At 37.4% G+C, this 14,096-nt stretch overlaps 1 pseudogene across 1 annotated transcript in view; it reads right to left on the bottom strand.

The window, feature by feature from the left end:
- LOC143238415 (plexin-A2-like) overlaps nt 1-13,483 on the bottom strand; it is a 168,501-nt pseudogene extending 155,018 nt beyond the window's left edge. The window contains exon 1 of the transcript XR_013020563.1: nt 13,418-13,483. The product of XR_013020563.1 is annotated as a plexin-A2-like (transcript). The remainder of the gene's footprint in view (nt 1-13,417) is intronic.
- Between the last annotated feature and the right edge of the window lie 613 nt (nt 13,484-14,096).

The following is a 14,096-nucleotide window of genomic DNA, read 5'->3' as shown; positions in this document are numbered from 1 at the left end:
CAGAAAGCTGATGTCAGATATTACCACTGATGCAGTAAATGTGAAATTGAAATATATCACATAATTTGCTATCCAACTCAAAAGGAAAACCAAAGTAACCTCTTTCTTTTAGGAAAAATTAATTTTACACAACACGCACACTAGCTACGACCTGCAAAACATTTGCGGTGCTTTTCATGCCTTTAATTTGAAGTTTCCTTATTCTATCATTTTCACACATATTTAATGTACGCTTTCTTACAGGTGTTATGTGTCAGATCGATAAATACTGATCTATTTGACAAAAAAAAAAAACTTTATGCAGTCACACAAACAAAGTCACCTACACGTAAATTTATTTAATAAAACTACACCTACACAACTTCATTTAATAAACTACATGTAAAGTAAACAGTAAGGTAAAATATGAAACAGTTATGAACTGTCAGTGTATGATAATTTTAATAGTTGAAACGAAGAAAAAACGTAGTAAATAAAAAAGTAGCTAAAGTGAATAAAGTAGTTATGAAGACAAACTTAGCTAAAGATGCAGAAACGTCTGAATGCGTGGTCGCAAAGTGCTATGAATATGGTTTTGAGCGAAATGCGTATGCATACTTTTGACCTAAGTAAGTCGAGAGAGCTCATAGAAATTGTATTTAGTGTAATGTTCATTTTTAGAGGAAAGTACACGCCAATTAAGTGTTGTGTGAAACACTTTACGTTGCATTAAAGAGTCTGACTAAGTAAACAACAGGTGAGGTGGTTTTGAATGAAAAAGTTCATATGCAATCCAGAACACCTTGCATAAAGCCCTTTCCAACGATACGTGTTTGTTTTGTTTTTGAATTTCACGCAAAACTATTCAAAGGCTATCTGAGCTAGCCGTCCCTAATTTAGCAGTGTACGACCACCCACCGCCAACTCTTAGACTACTCTTTTACCAGCAAATAGTGGGATTAGCCGTTACATTATAACGTCTTCACGGCTGAAAGGGCGAGCATGTTTGGCGCGACGGGGATGCGAACCCGCGACCCTCAGATTACGAGTCGCACGCCTTAACCCACCTGGCCATGCCGGGCCAAAATTATTATTATTAGTATCAGTTACTTGAGGCCTGCATCAATAACAAAAAAGACGCAATATATTTGTGAAGAAAATACCACTAACAGGAATGACAATGAATTAATAAAACACACGTATAAGTGAAGTTCTGAAAACAATAAATGATAATTTAAAACAGTTTTTCCCTTTGATACATTTGTTTCTTAAAAAACTTTCATAAAATATAAAACCGAATATAGTAAAAACATCATTAAAAGAATTTATACACACTGATTCTACAATATTGTTTGGTATGTATGTTATGACGTTAGTTCTTCTTAAGTCTTATCTAATGGCCTAGCGCGTAAGGCGTGCGACTCGTAATCCGAGGGTCGCGGGTTCGCGCCCCCGTCGCGCTAAACATGCTCGCCCTCCCAGCCGTGGGGGTGTATAATGTTACGGTCAATCCCACTATTCGTTGGTAAAAGAGTAGCCCAAGAGTTGGCGGTGGGTGGTGATGACTAGCTGCCTTCCCTCTAGTCTTACACTGCTAAATTAGGGACGGCTAGCACAGATAGCCCTCGAGTAGCTTTGTGCGAAATTCCAAAACAAACAAACAAACAAACAAACAAAGTCTTATCTAATTTTTTTAGTTGTTTAAAAAATTATATTTTTTGGTATGTGGAAGCTACGTTTCTTAATTGACATAGTTTAAGCTGCTTTGGCTAATGATGATGCCTTATGTTTGTTGTGTTTTTTTTTTGTAAATTTACTGAAGATTTTATGAAACTAGTGCACAAACAGTTATTGAAAACAAATTGAAAATACGTAAAATTGTCATTTTAAAAATGATTTGTTTTTTGAATTTCGCGGAAAACTGCACGAGGGCTATGTGTTATAGCCGTCCCTAATTTAGCATTGTAAGGCTAAAGAGAAGGCAGCTAGTCATCACCACCCACCGCCAACTCGTGGGCTACTCTTTTACCAACGAATAGTGGGATTGACCGTCATATTCTAACGCCCCCACCGCTGAAAAGGCGAGCATGTTTGGACACTCAGATTACAATTCGAGCGCCTTAACCCTCTGGCCATGCCGGGCCCCGCACAAAGATACTCAAGGGCTAGAGGACCCCTAGAATAGAGGAAAGCAGCTAGTAAAACCCACCAAGGGCCAAATCTTATGGTACTCTAGTCTAATAGTAGGATTAGTCATCACATTAGAATGCCCCCACGGCTGAAAGGTCCAGCATATTCGGGGGAGGGATCCGAACCTGTGATCTCCAGACAGTGAATCTATCGCCTTCGCCACCAGGCCATACCATGTTGCGTGTAAAATACTATATATAATATATGTAGTATCCTACCAGTTTAAGTAAATGCTCGAATTCTCTTAGAAAGCATACAGCCTGAATTATGTACGGTCTATCTCATTTTGCTCTTCCCTGAAGGCTTTTCATCTTTCAATCTCACTAGTCCCTTGTTCCTTAAAGGTCTTTAAAGTTGTTAAAAGTACAACAGTTCAGTAGTTACACAACACGATTCTGGTAGAATGTTCACGAATGAAATAACTATATATTCTTGGAAGCACAATTACTTAAGGGTTTAATAATAGGTCTTCTCGGTATAAACGCTTCACGTATCACGTATTATTCCTTTACAAAAGTACACTATTAGTATTATATGCGAATAATGGGTCATCCCTTCCACTTTATTTTAACATGGACGGTTTAACACTTTAACAGTTTTCTCTTACAAATTGTCAGTACTCGAGGAGTGTTAAGTTTATTCTGTGAAAACTTACGAAGTGAAATACATTACATACAAGTTCTTGCTACTGAGAAGAGTTTTAGCATTGACGTTATCTAACGTATTATAAGTATGTTATAATGTGTAATCATAACAACATTATGTGATGTATGACAAGAACGTGTCTTTGAGAAGAAAAACCGATACAAATGTATCAACATATATACAAGGTGTAACAAACGAAGTTTCACATGTTTTGAGATAATGTGATTTCATTCTTATTTTTAAGCCATCAAACCTAATTATGCCTAATAATAAAAAAAAATATAAATTTTAAACATAAAAATAATATAAGAAATTTCATGTGTATATAATAAGAAATGTATAAGTCAGTTGGTGTTGTTTGATATGAAGCACAAAGGGATGTGTGTGTGCCCTGCCCACGATGGGCACCGAAATCCGGTTTCTACTAGTATAAGGCCATATGTATACTATTGTGCCGGTGGGACCTCATAGGTCAAACAAAGATATTTAAATCTTTGAAGTGAGTATGAGAACTTTATCTTCTTGTAAAGAATACTCATGAAATAGTTTGTATTCTATGGAATGAAGTGAAACTGATATCACAGAATTAACTGGAATTTTATGTGTAGATTAAATGATTCTCTAAAGATGATAAATTAGCCAAAATATTGATATTCATTTATAGTATTTTGAGTTTATAGATAATAAGGTTAATTTCATCTTTCTCAGACCCTAAATTTGTTGAGAGAGAGAAAGTTACTGTTCTATCATAAATTCTTCTGATTATATATATACACACACACACAAACATACTCCATTTCTTGGAACTTGAGGATACCCCAGAGTGATTTAATACTGGTATTGCGCACGATAACAATTCAGCTATTCAGCTTCTTAACTGAATGGCCACCATTTTAGTAAGCAAAGAAGTAGCAGTACTTAACTGCTTCTGCAATCAAGAACACAAGCACAGCTGACAGAAAATCTGAGGCTGTTGTTTTGTTATTGCAAAAGAAACTGTGATTCAACAAAATGGCAGCAATTGCTGGTTGAATATGTAGAAGTGTTTGTTGGACCAGGTAGCCATTTAGTTTGAAAAGAATAACTCAACCACATATAGATACAGGTAATATCTCCAATGAGAAACAAAAAAAACGTAATGCAGACTTTCTTGCAATGCTAAGGATATTATCCATCACTGTTAAGAAACATAATCACATAATTTTCAGAGAGTGCTTGGTTGTCTCCATTGGTGATTGTCAGGTTTTGTGTTGTTTTAGATGGATGAACAAAGTGTACTGCATTGATGCTTGCCCACTTCCAAGAATAAAAGGAGGTACGGGTGCATTGTAAGGCACCCACTGGGTCGGCACTACAAACCTGGCCTGAAAGGCATAGAGTGGTTGGTTGATTTAGTGTTTTATGGCACAAAGCAGCTAGGCTATCTGCACCAAACATACGGTAAAAATGTAAAATTAAGGTAAATTTAGTAAAATTCATAAAGGAAATTAAGGTAAAACAAAACAAACAAAATAGCATAAAACCAATGTTTACATCTTTTCTATAGCATTAAGAGAAAAACTACACTAATTCAAGTTGTAAAGGGCTTTCTGTAGTGTAACTGTAATGATCATAACCTGCCAGGAAGACTAACAGGTAAGTACAAAAACCACCGTCAGTCACCTTAAGTTGGTTTTCCAGTCCTGGTTCCGAGTTATTCGACGTTATGGCCATTTTTAAAAAGGAAAGAAATAAAGGTTTTAAAAGACGTGTAGCAAAAGTAAAATAATATCTCGCCATGATGACTAATGGGTAGTTCAAACAGCAGCGTTAGTCACCTGGTTTCGAGTTATTTAATGTTACGGCCAGTTTCTAATTTCAAATTGAACTAGATGAACTGTGATTTTTAAAAGGGAGTCACATTAAAAGGGTGTAATGTATAAATTAAAAAAACTTAAATGGCATTGAAAATATTAAAGGCCTTTAAAAAACTAAAAACATTACCAAGGTGGGTATTGTCACCATCACCAATGACACTGTCTAACGTTATGGACAAACCTTGGGGCAGAACATGTTTAAAATGGTGCCGTCGTTGAGAATCGTAATGACAAGAAAGTAAAATGTGAATTATTGTGATCGGAGTGTTACACAAACTACACACTGGCGCATCAGTTCCAGATTTAAAAAAATGATGAGTTAAAATACTGTGACCAATGCGTAGTCTAGTTAGAACAACTTCCTCTTTCCGATTCTCACGGAAGCAAGACGGCCAAAGTCCAATATAGGGTTTTATTTGGAAAAGCTTATTTTCACGTTGCTCATTCCAAGTCGACTGCCAGCTGGCACGGGGCCGAGTCTTGAACACAAGACCATAGTCCATGTATGGGACAGACACAGCGGTGATAGTGCCAGTGGAGATAGACTTAGATGCTGTGTCGGTGAACTTGTTCCCGCGAATACCAACGTGGCCCAGTACCCAAAAAAAAAAACTGGGTAGAAGTAGATGTTAAAGAGAAATGGACCAGTCGGTTTTGAATATCGGCGAGAACAGGGTGTGAACCAACATGAAGCTATTCCAAAGCCAGTAGACAACTAAGCGAGTCAGTATAAAGAGTGCAGTTTGAGTACTGCTTAGCTTCAATGTGATCCGGGGCAAGAGAAATGACATGAGTTCAGCAGTGAACACAGAATCTGTAGAGGGGATTCTGAATGCAACCACTGAACCACAACAAACCATGGTAGAGTCCACACAGTCCCCTGATTTCGAACCATCTGTATAAATAGGAATGTCTGATTTTCTCAGATGACTTAAAAATAGGTCACAATTGAGGACAGTAAGAAGCCATGGTGGGATAGGCTGACCAGTGGATACAGCAATGTTATCCAAGAACAGACCCAATTCATCCAACTGCGCCTGAATACGAAGGCCAAAAGGAGCAATGGCAGACCGTTTGTTCTGAAAAAGTATGGCCCACCGAGTAAGGAAAACACAACCTCAGGTGGGATGCTTTGGTAAAGAATGAAGTTTCGAAGCATATAGTAAAAACAGTTTCAAACGTTGGAGGTGCAAAGAATGTTCATGAGACTCTTTGTATAAGCTCTGAACTGGGGAGGTGCAAAAGTCCCAGTGCAGAGCCGAAGTCCTTGATGATGAATGGGGTCCAGCATCTTTAAGGCCGATTGTCTGGCAGAGCCATAGACCACTGATCCATAGTCGAGCTTCAATCGAATAAGAGCACGATATCTCTTTAGCATAGAACGTCGATCTGCTCCCCAAGTGGTGAAAGAGAGCACACGGAGGATGTTCAGTGCTCTTGTACATTTGACCCGTAATTGCTTGATGTGTGGTATAAAGGTCAGCTTACTGTCAAAGATAAGCCCCAAGAACTTTGTTTCAGGAACCACAGGCAGCACAACTTCACCGATACGAAGTTTAGGATAAGTGAATTCCCCGTTGGCGGCAAAAGTGCATGCAAGCTGTTTTAGAGACAGAGAAGTTAAAGCCGTTTGCTGTGGTCCACTTCAGTAAACGATTGAGGGCAGTCTGTAGCTGCCGTTCAATATAACTCATGCTCGACGACTGACATGAGATATGAAAGTCCCGTTTGCAACGGTGAGAGGGAGTTGTTCAGTGATGGCAGTAATGTTTACACTAAAAAGTGTGACACTCAGAACACAACCCTGAGGGGCTTCCAAGTTCCTGTAGAAAAGAACGGGAAAGTGTCGAACCCACACCAACTTGGAATCTCCTGTCCATTAAAAATATTCACTAAAAATGGACAAATGGCCACGTAACCCATATATATGTCGAGGTCTCGCAAAATGCCATACCCCCATGTTGTATTATAAGTCTTCTCACTGTCAAAGAATATTGATACAAGATGTTGTCGTTCGAGAATGGCTTCTCTGATTGACGTTTCAAGTCGAATCAGGTGGTCCTTAGTGGAGCGCTGTCGTCGGAATCCACACAGAGTGGGCGAGAGGAGGTTGTTTGATTCGAGGAATCACACAAGATAAGTATTAACCATCCTCTCTAAGGTCTTACACAGACAGCTCGTCAAAGCAATTGGACGGTAGTTTGAAGGAATCTTGGGATCCTTCCCAGGCTTGGAGAAAGGTAGGACAATAGCCTGGTGTCAGACATCAGAAAAAACATTCTCCTGCCAGATCCGGTTATAAACAATCAGAAGAATAGCAATAGAAGCAGGAGATAGATAACGCAACATGTCATATTGTATATCATCAGGTCCAACCAATGAAGGGCCAGTTTGAGTTCCACCAGTGTAAAGGGACAATTATAGTCATAGAAACAATTAGCTCGAAAGGAAAGAGGTGATTGTTTTGCCCGAGTCTTGAGGGCTAACAAGGTAAAAGAAGAAGCAGAAGTGCTAGATACCAAGCAAAAGCTTTCACCTAGAGTACCGGCGATGCTCCGGGTATCAGCTACTTCCTGGCCATCAGAGAGCAAGATCGAGATAGGGACAGAATTATATTGTCCACTGACCTTTCGAATCTTGTTCCATATGACTTTTGAACTGGAGGTGGAAGATATGCCAGTTGTGAATTTAATCCAAGATTCCTTATGACATTGACGTCTTACTCACCGAGCATGTGCACGAGCCTGCTGGAAAGCAGTGCGGTTCGAGAGTGTGGGATATCTGCAGAAAGTATCCCGGGCCCGATTTTGAGCCTTCCATGCCATGTGGCAGGCAGGATTCCACCACGGACGAGGATATAGTGGAAAACTTGTCGAGGTTTTACGAATACATTAAGCAATTGCTTGTATAATACAGTCAAGTACTTCTGCCACACAGTCATCTATGGATTGGCTTACAGACGATGGAAGGATAAAGTTCTACGATAGCAGTAAAAGAGGGCCAGTTTGCCTGATCAAGCTTCCACTGGTGCACGCGGGTCGAGTGGCATCAACCACGGCCAGTCTCTCTCAAGATTATTGGAAAATGATCACTGCCTCGTGGATTATCGTCAACCCTCTATGAAAAATGAGAGAATAATAAAGGGGAGCAAATTGAGAGACCAATAGCAGTAAAGGACTGACTAGGTGCATGAAAATAAGTAGAAGAACCAGTAATGAAAAGAGAAAGGTTGTGATCAGAGAGCATACACTCTACAGAATGACCCCTCCTATCAATATCAGCACTTCCCCAGAGAGGATGATGTCCATTAAAGTCTTCCAGGAGGAAAATGGGAGACGGCAACTGTTCAATGAGAGCATCAAGGTCTGATTGATCATATGTCTCTCCAGGCGACAGGTAGAGAAAACAAACAGTGATGGTATGACCCAAGGAAACACGGATGGCTGCAGCCTCCAAGGGTGTGTCGAGTGGCAAAGACAGGGTGGGTGGGTGCGTGCTGATCAACCAACAGATCCACCCTTCCATCACACAGTCTGTCATTTTTGTACAAAGAAACCGCCGAAAGGTAACTGTATCGGCAGGTTTCAGAAGTGTTTCCTGTAATGAAAGACATACAGAATTGGTTGGAAGCAATCAGTGTTTTGATGTCATTCAGATTAGAATGTAAACCTCGACAGTTTCATTATGTCAAGGTGGCCATGTTTATTTACATGTAGGCGAATTAGATGGAGTACCCTTCTGTTTACGACCACGTCTTTTTTCCTTACTGTCCTTATTCGAGGGAGGTATATTGACCTCCATGGATCCTGCCCTGGGTCGATTGGGCTGGTCTTTGCTGTTGAAAGGGGATTCCAGTGACTGAGAACGTGAATGAATGATTGTTTGCATCTTGGGGTGGGAGAAGAAGATGTATCCCAGGAAATGCCTGTACCTGGAACCAAAGGATGTGAATCTTGGGATTTGTTGGAATGTATGTAAGAGACAGAGGTGGATGCTGAAGTTGATTCATCGACTTTTTTAACCATGGAGGTCAAAAGACTTTTCATTTACTTGGAAAACGATTCTTTTGGAGGCACAGAAAGATCTGTCTGCACTCCCAGTGTAGTTGTGGGACGAAGTGCAACAGCATACGTCCGAGATAAGGTGGTGGACAGCAATTTTCGAGCCTCAGTATAAGTAATGTTATGAATCGTTTTCAAACACGGCACCTCTTTTTCTTCCAACCATTTAGGGCAAGAACGAAAGTAGGACGGGTGAGAGACATTGGAATTGATGCAATGAGGGTCCATTTCACACTCTTAGGCATTATGGTCCTTCCCACTGCAACAAGCACATGTCAAGGAACGACATGACGTCTTTGAGTGACTGATCAGCTGACATTGGAAACATCGGAGAGGGTTTGGAATGTAAGGGCATACTCTGCAATTAAGATAACCTGCCTTGATGATGGCAGGCGGACGTGGTGACGTATATGTGAGAATGAGGGCATTGGTCGGCCCCATAATTCCATCTTTACGAGTGGATATACGCCTCACTGCAGAAACTCCTTTGGTGGAGAAACCAGCGAGAATCTCTGACTCTGGAATGTTTTTCAAATCCATCTCAACAGTAACTCCTCGTGATGAATTCAAAGTAGCATGAGGTGTAACCTCAATAGGTATATCCCCAATTGCCTTTGAATGCAAGAGGAGTTCCCTGTGTTGAGATGTGGATGTTTCCACCAATATGTCACTAGATCGAAGCTTCTTTACTGACTTTGGAGGGCCAGCAAGTCCCTTTAGTGAGGCATAGGTAAGTCAAGTTAGATGACAAGAGAAGAGGTAAAACTACTTTCATGGCTCTAGATGATTTGTACAATTCATGCTGTGTAATGCCATTTAGCCTAATAACGTGCTCACTACTTTAAGCAGCTAATTAGGTTTGCACCGAGATAACTGCAATAGAAAATGTGTCTGATCTATGTTGATGATACTACAGTGTGCAATTGCATGTTTAAATCTCTTACTTAAAAACCAAAATATGGCAGAATTGAAATTAAAACAAGAAAAGTGTTCATTTAAGAGTAAACAGATAGAATTTCTTGATCACACTGTAAGTACAGATGGACTGTTGATAGAATCTGAGAAAGCTGTAATGGTAAGCAACTGATCTTAATCTAAATGAAAAATCTAAAGTTTCCTAGATTTTGCATCACACTACCAAATATTTTGAGCTAATTATTCTAAAACTGCAGACTTATTACTTATTTTCATTAAAACATTTAATTAACATAGTTTAAGAACTGAAGAATGTGACCAAACATTTCAGTCAAAAAACTATGCTGATATAGAAGCTCTGGTATTAGTATATTCAGGGCAGGGTTGTCTTCTTCTTCTGGATGTTGAAGCCAACAATAGTGAAACTGGTGTGGCATTGTTTCAGGTGCAGAGTGAAATAGAATGAGCAACTGTGTATAATAGAAATACATTCATGAATCCTAACACAGATATAATACAATAAAAAAAAACTACTTGGAGTTGTAGTATTTCTTAACTATTACTATTTTTATGCAAAAGGTAGAATGTCCACAATAAGTGTAGACCATGGCTCATGAACTTTATAATTTTAGATGGGTAAATACATTGACTTGCAATGATGGCTGTCACTCCTGCAAACAGAAGGATGTTAGAGTATATTGTTTGAGGCTTATTATGACCAATGACATCATCATTTGATCTATTAGCAACTGCCATGGGATTACCGTATCCCCAAACCAAGAAAATGCATTTCCAGTGCTGAGATTGGACCTATCTAATTCCTAGGATTGTCTGACTTTGTTGGTTCAAATTATTTCAACATCATCTAAATTGCATATGTTATGTACCACAACCAGCATAAATGTCACCAATATTGACATTATCAGTAGTGTTTTCACCTTCTAATAAGCTCTACCTGCAACCCCCTCATCTAGCAGGAGTGCAAACTGATATCCCAACTCACTTCATTTTCCTTAAAACACCACTGCCAGATCCAGGCAGTTAAATGGATAGAAGCTTAGACTCTGTGCCATTGGAGGAACGATATGGATAAAGCTGAGAGGAAATGGATGCTTCTGGGATACAATAAAACTCTGCTGGGCTCACAAAGAATTTTCCAAGACTTAGAAGGCTGTGACAAAGGTGAAGGAGATACTTCAACAGAGTACTGTCACCAGTAAAATGTCAACTGATTTTCTTTAGACTATGTTCTTGGGACACCAGTAAACACCTAATCATGTGAGTGATGCACTACATGTGCATTTGTGTCATTATTTGTTCCTTTTTCATCATAACTATTATTACATAACTTTACCAATAAATCGTTATTATCAAAAAGGTTTTGTACCATCCTATAACAAAACTAAACATCTCACTCCTACGTACTAAACTCAAGGCTTGTTAGCTATTCTTAATGTAAAAAGTTGCCGAGATTTCTTTCACTCCCTTTAACTAGCTGGTCAATTACTTGAATTATTAGTAAAGGTCAATATTTAAATCTGTTACACGTTCTGAAGGCATGACTACTGTCGATTAAAAAGAAAAGTAACACTATAAGGTTCCATCTCAATTCAGTTATTAGAGGCCACTTTCGAGTTTCCTCACATTTCTTCAGTTTTTACCTCCCTTATACATTGACCCTGTGTTTACAAAATCTATTTAAAATACAAATTACAAGAGTTAACTTAGAACAAAAGAAGTTGAAGATGTAACGCGCGTGCACATGTGTGTGTATATATATTTTAGTGAAATTGAATAAATACATTTAAATGAAGTTAAATAAGTAAACAAAATAATAAGGAAGGATTGCGTTAGAAACAGAAAATCCCAACCTCTGATTAATTATATTATAACCATAATTTTTCAAAAGCCAAAACAAAACACATTAAAATCATATATGCATCAAGTCAAAATATAAACACGCATACAATTCAGAATAAAAAGGTGAGATATAATTAAAATTTGACTTGCCGATACCGATTAGATACCCCTCCCATGGCACAAAGGCGTCTCTAGAAACCGGGTTTCGATATCTGTGGTGGGCGGATCACTAATAGCAGATTGTGCTTAATAACAGACAACGAAAACAATATAAAAGATATATTTGACAGAATGGCGTGCCAATTCGACTACAATACACAAAGGTAACAGAAACAGCAAAAAGCACTTTGACACTTAAAAGTGCTAATTGAAACATTAACGTGTAAGTATTTAATAATGAACTAAAAATAATAATGACCCAAGCCCCCCCAGTGGCTCAGCGGTATGTCTGCGGACTTACAACGTTAATATTCGGGTTTCGATACCCGTGGTGGGCAGAGCACAGATAGCCCATTCTGTAGCTTTGTGCTTAACTAAAAAAACAAAACAAAACATAATGACCCAAAATAAAGCCAAAACCAGTTATGATAAAATTCAAATAAATTATACGTTATTATTTAAAATTATTTTGAAAGAATAAAGAAATAACCATTTATGGGGATAATTTTTTCATATAAATTATTAATTTTCAACATATTTCCCATGAATAACAAGTAAAAATAAAATGGCTGAGAGATTTTCACAATCACTATCAAACTAGTCAAACAGTAGATATACTATTGCAGTAATAATATATTATACATAACATTACTCAGAAAAACTGATCTATATAAAAGTAATCGACGACAAAAATTTTTTTTAACTTTATAACCATGCAAAGAGGTATCTGGAGAAATTATTATTACTATTGCTACATTCAGAAAACATAACTGTTTTATATTACTTTTAGTGTTTGGTCCACAGACGGTTGAATTATAAGAACTGGTTGGTATACCTTGTTTTTTATATACATTTTGATAGTATTATAAACAACCTAGTATCTTGAGTTTTTTGTTTTTTTTTATTAAGAGTAAAGCTACATGTTGGGCTATCTATTTGTGTCCACCGCAGAGAATCAAATAGTTAATTGTGGTGTTGTAAATCCGTAAAACTTACTTACTTTTCAACCACTATAGACTGGTTTGTTCTGAATTTTGTATAAAGCTGCTTAAGAACTATCTGCGCTAGCCGTGTCCAATTTTGAAACGACAAGCTACAGGAAAGGTAGTTAGTTAGTCAAAGGCCCTCACCCCCAACTCTTGGGATACTCTTTATCAACAAATATTGGGATTGACAGGCACATCATAATTATCATTTCGTGATCATTTCAATCATAATTCCAGTCTTCTAAAACGAAGGATACACAAGTGTAAAAATCAAAAACTCAAAATAAGTATTCTACTTTTGCTAAAACATACTGTTCTTTTTTACAAAATGCCCTAGGAAAAAGTACTAAAACGACTGAAGAACTATTTAATTTTGTTAATAGCTCAGTTTGTTTTCAGAGCAGTCCACACTAGGCTATATGCTGTGTTCATCGGGGGGATTCAAATCTTGGATTTTAACGTTTTAAGCCCATAAACTTTCCACTGTGCCACCAAGCTTAAAAATATGGTATTTGAAATTATTTGAAAAAACTTCTAAATCAACAAAAACTAATTATAAAATGAAATAAAAAAATACTAAATTATTTAAAGTACTCCATTATTACGATCAAACATGCTTGAAACACTGTATGATATCAATAATGCAATGTACTTGGTGTAAAACAAACGTATATTTTCATAAAATTTTAAAAAGATAAATTCCATTACGTACCTTAAAATAATTAAACAATGCCACTTCTTTAAAAATTCTATAAATTTTACTCACCTGAAAAAAAAACTCGGTATGTCTCAAGTTCACATACGTGATTTCTTCATAGTTAATGTAGCTCACCTGTATTAAAAAAACAAACAATTGTGAACAAGTTTAAATATATTTCTTTCTATGAAAACACCAAAAATATACATTTTGTTTTAGTTTAATTATTATAAGTTTAAAAGACAGAAAAATAAAGTATAGTCGATAAACATTGTAATGCTGAAATTCAGGGTTTCATCCCTGTGGTGAGAACATCGCAGATAAGGGCCTTTTTACGCTTAACCCGAAACAAAAAAGCTGAAATTTTGAATTTACCTAAACTGGGTGGACTATTTGAGGGAATGACTGTATTTAAAAATGAATGCTATATTAAAATCATTCATTTTTGTTAACGAAAATTATTCCAAAGTCGGTTTTATAATAAGTAAAATGATAAGTTCTTAAGAACAACATACTTTCTCATAAACAAAACATTACCTTATTTAATTGTAAAGCAGTTATTATTTTCATGACTAAAGCATTGTTTGGTTATTTCTAATATTCCCTCAGAGACATAGAAGAGTTGCATGTGCCAGCATTTCCTAATTTTAAACAATAAGACCAGATGGAAAACAGCTAATATACATCTACGTAGATTATTTGGTTACTCTAAACGAATACTAGGACTTAACTCTCACTCTTATAATGA

The sequence above is a fragment of the Tachypleus tridentatus genome, chromosome 13 (assembly GCF_004210375.1).
Source record: "Tachypleus tridentatus isolate NWPU-2018 chromosome 13, ASM421037v1, whole genome shotgun sequence".
In the NCBI taxonomy this organism is placed as follows: domain Eukaryota; kingdom Metazoa; phylum Arthropoda; class Merostomata; order Xiphosura; family Limulidae; genus Tachypleus; species Tachypleus tridentatus.
This window is presented reverse-complemented; position numbering and strand designations above follow the sequence as displayed.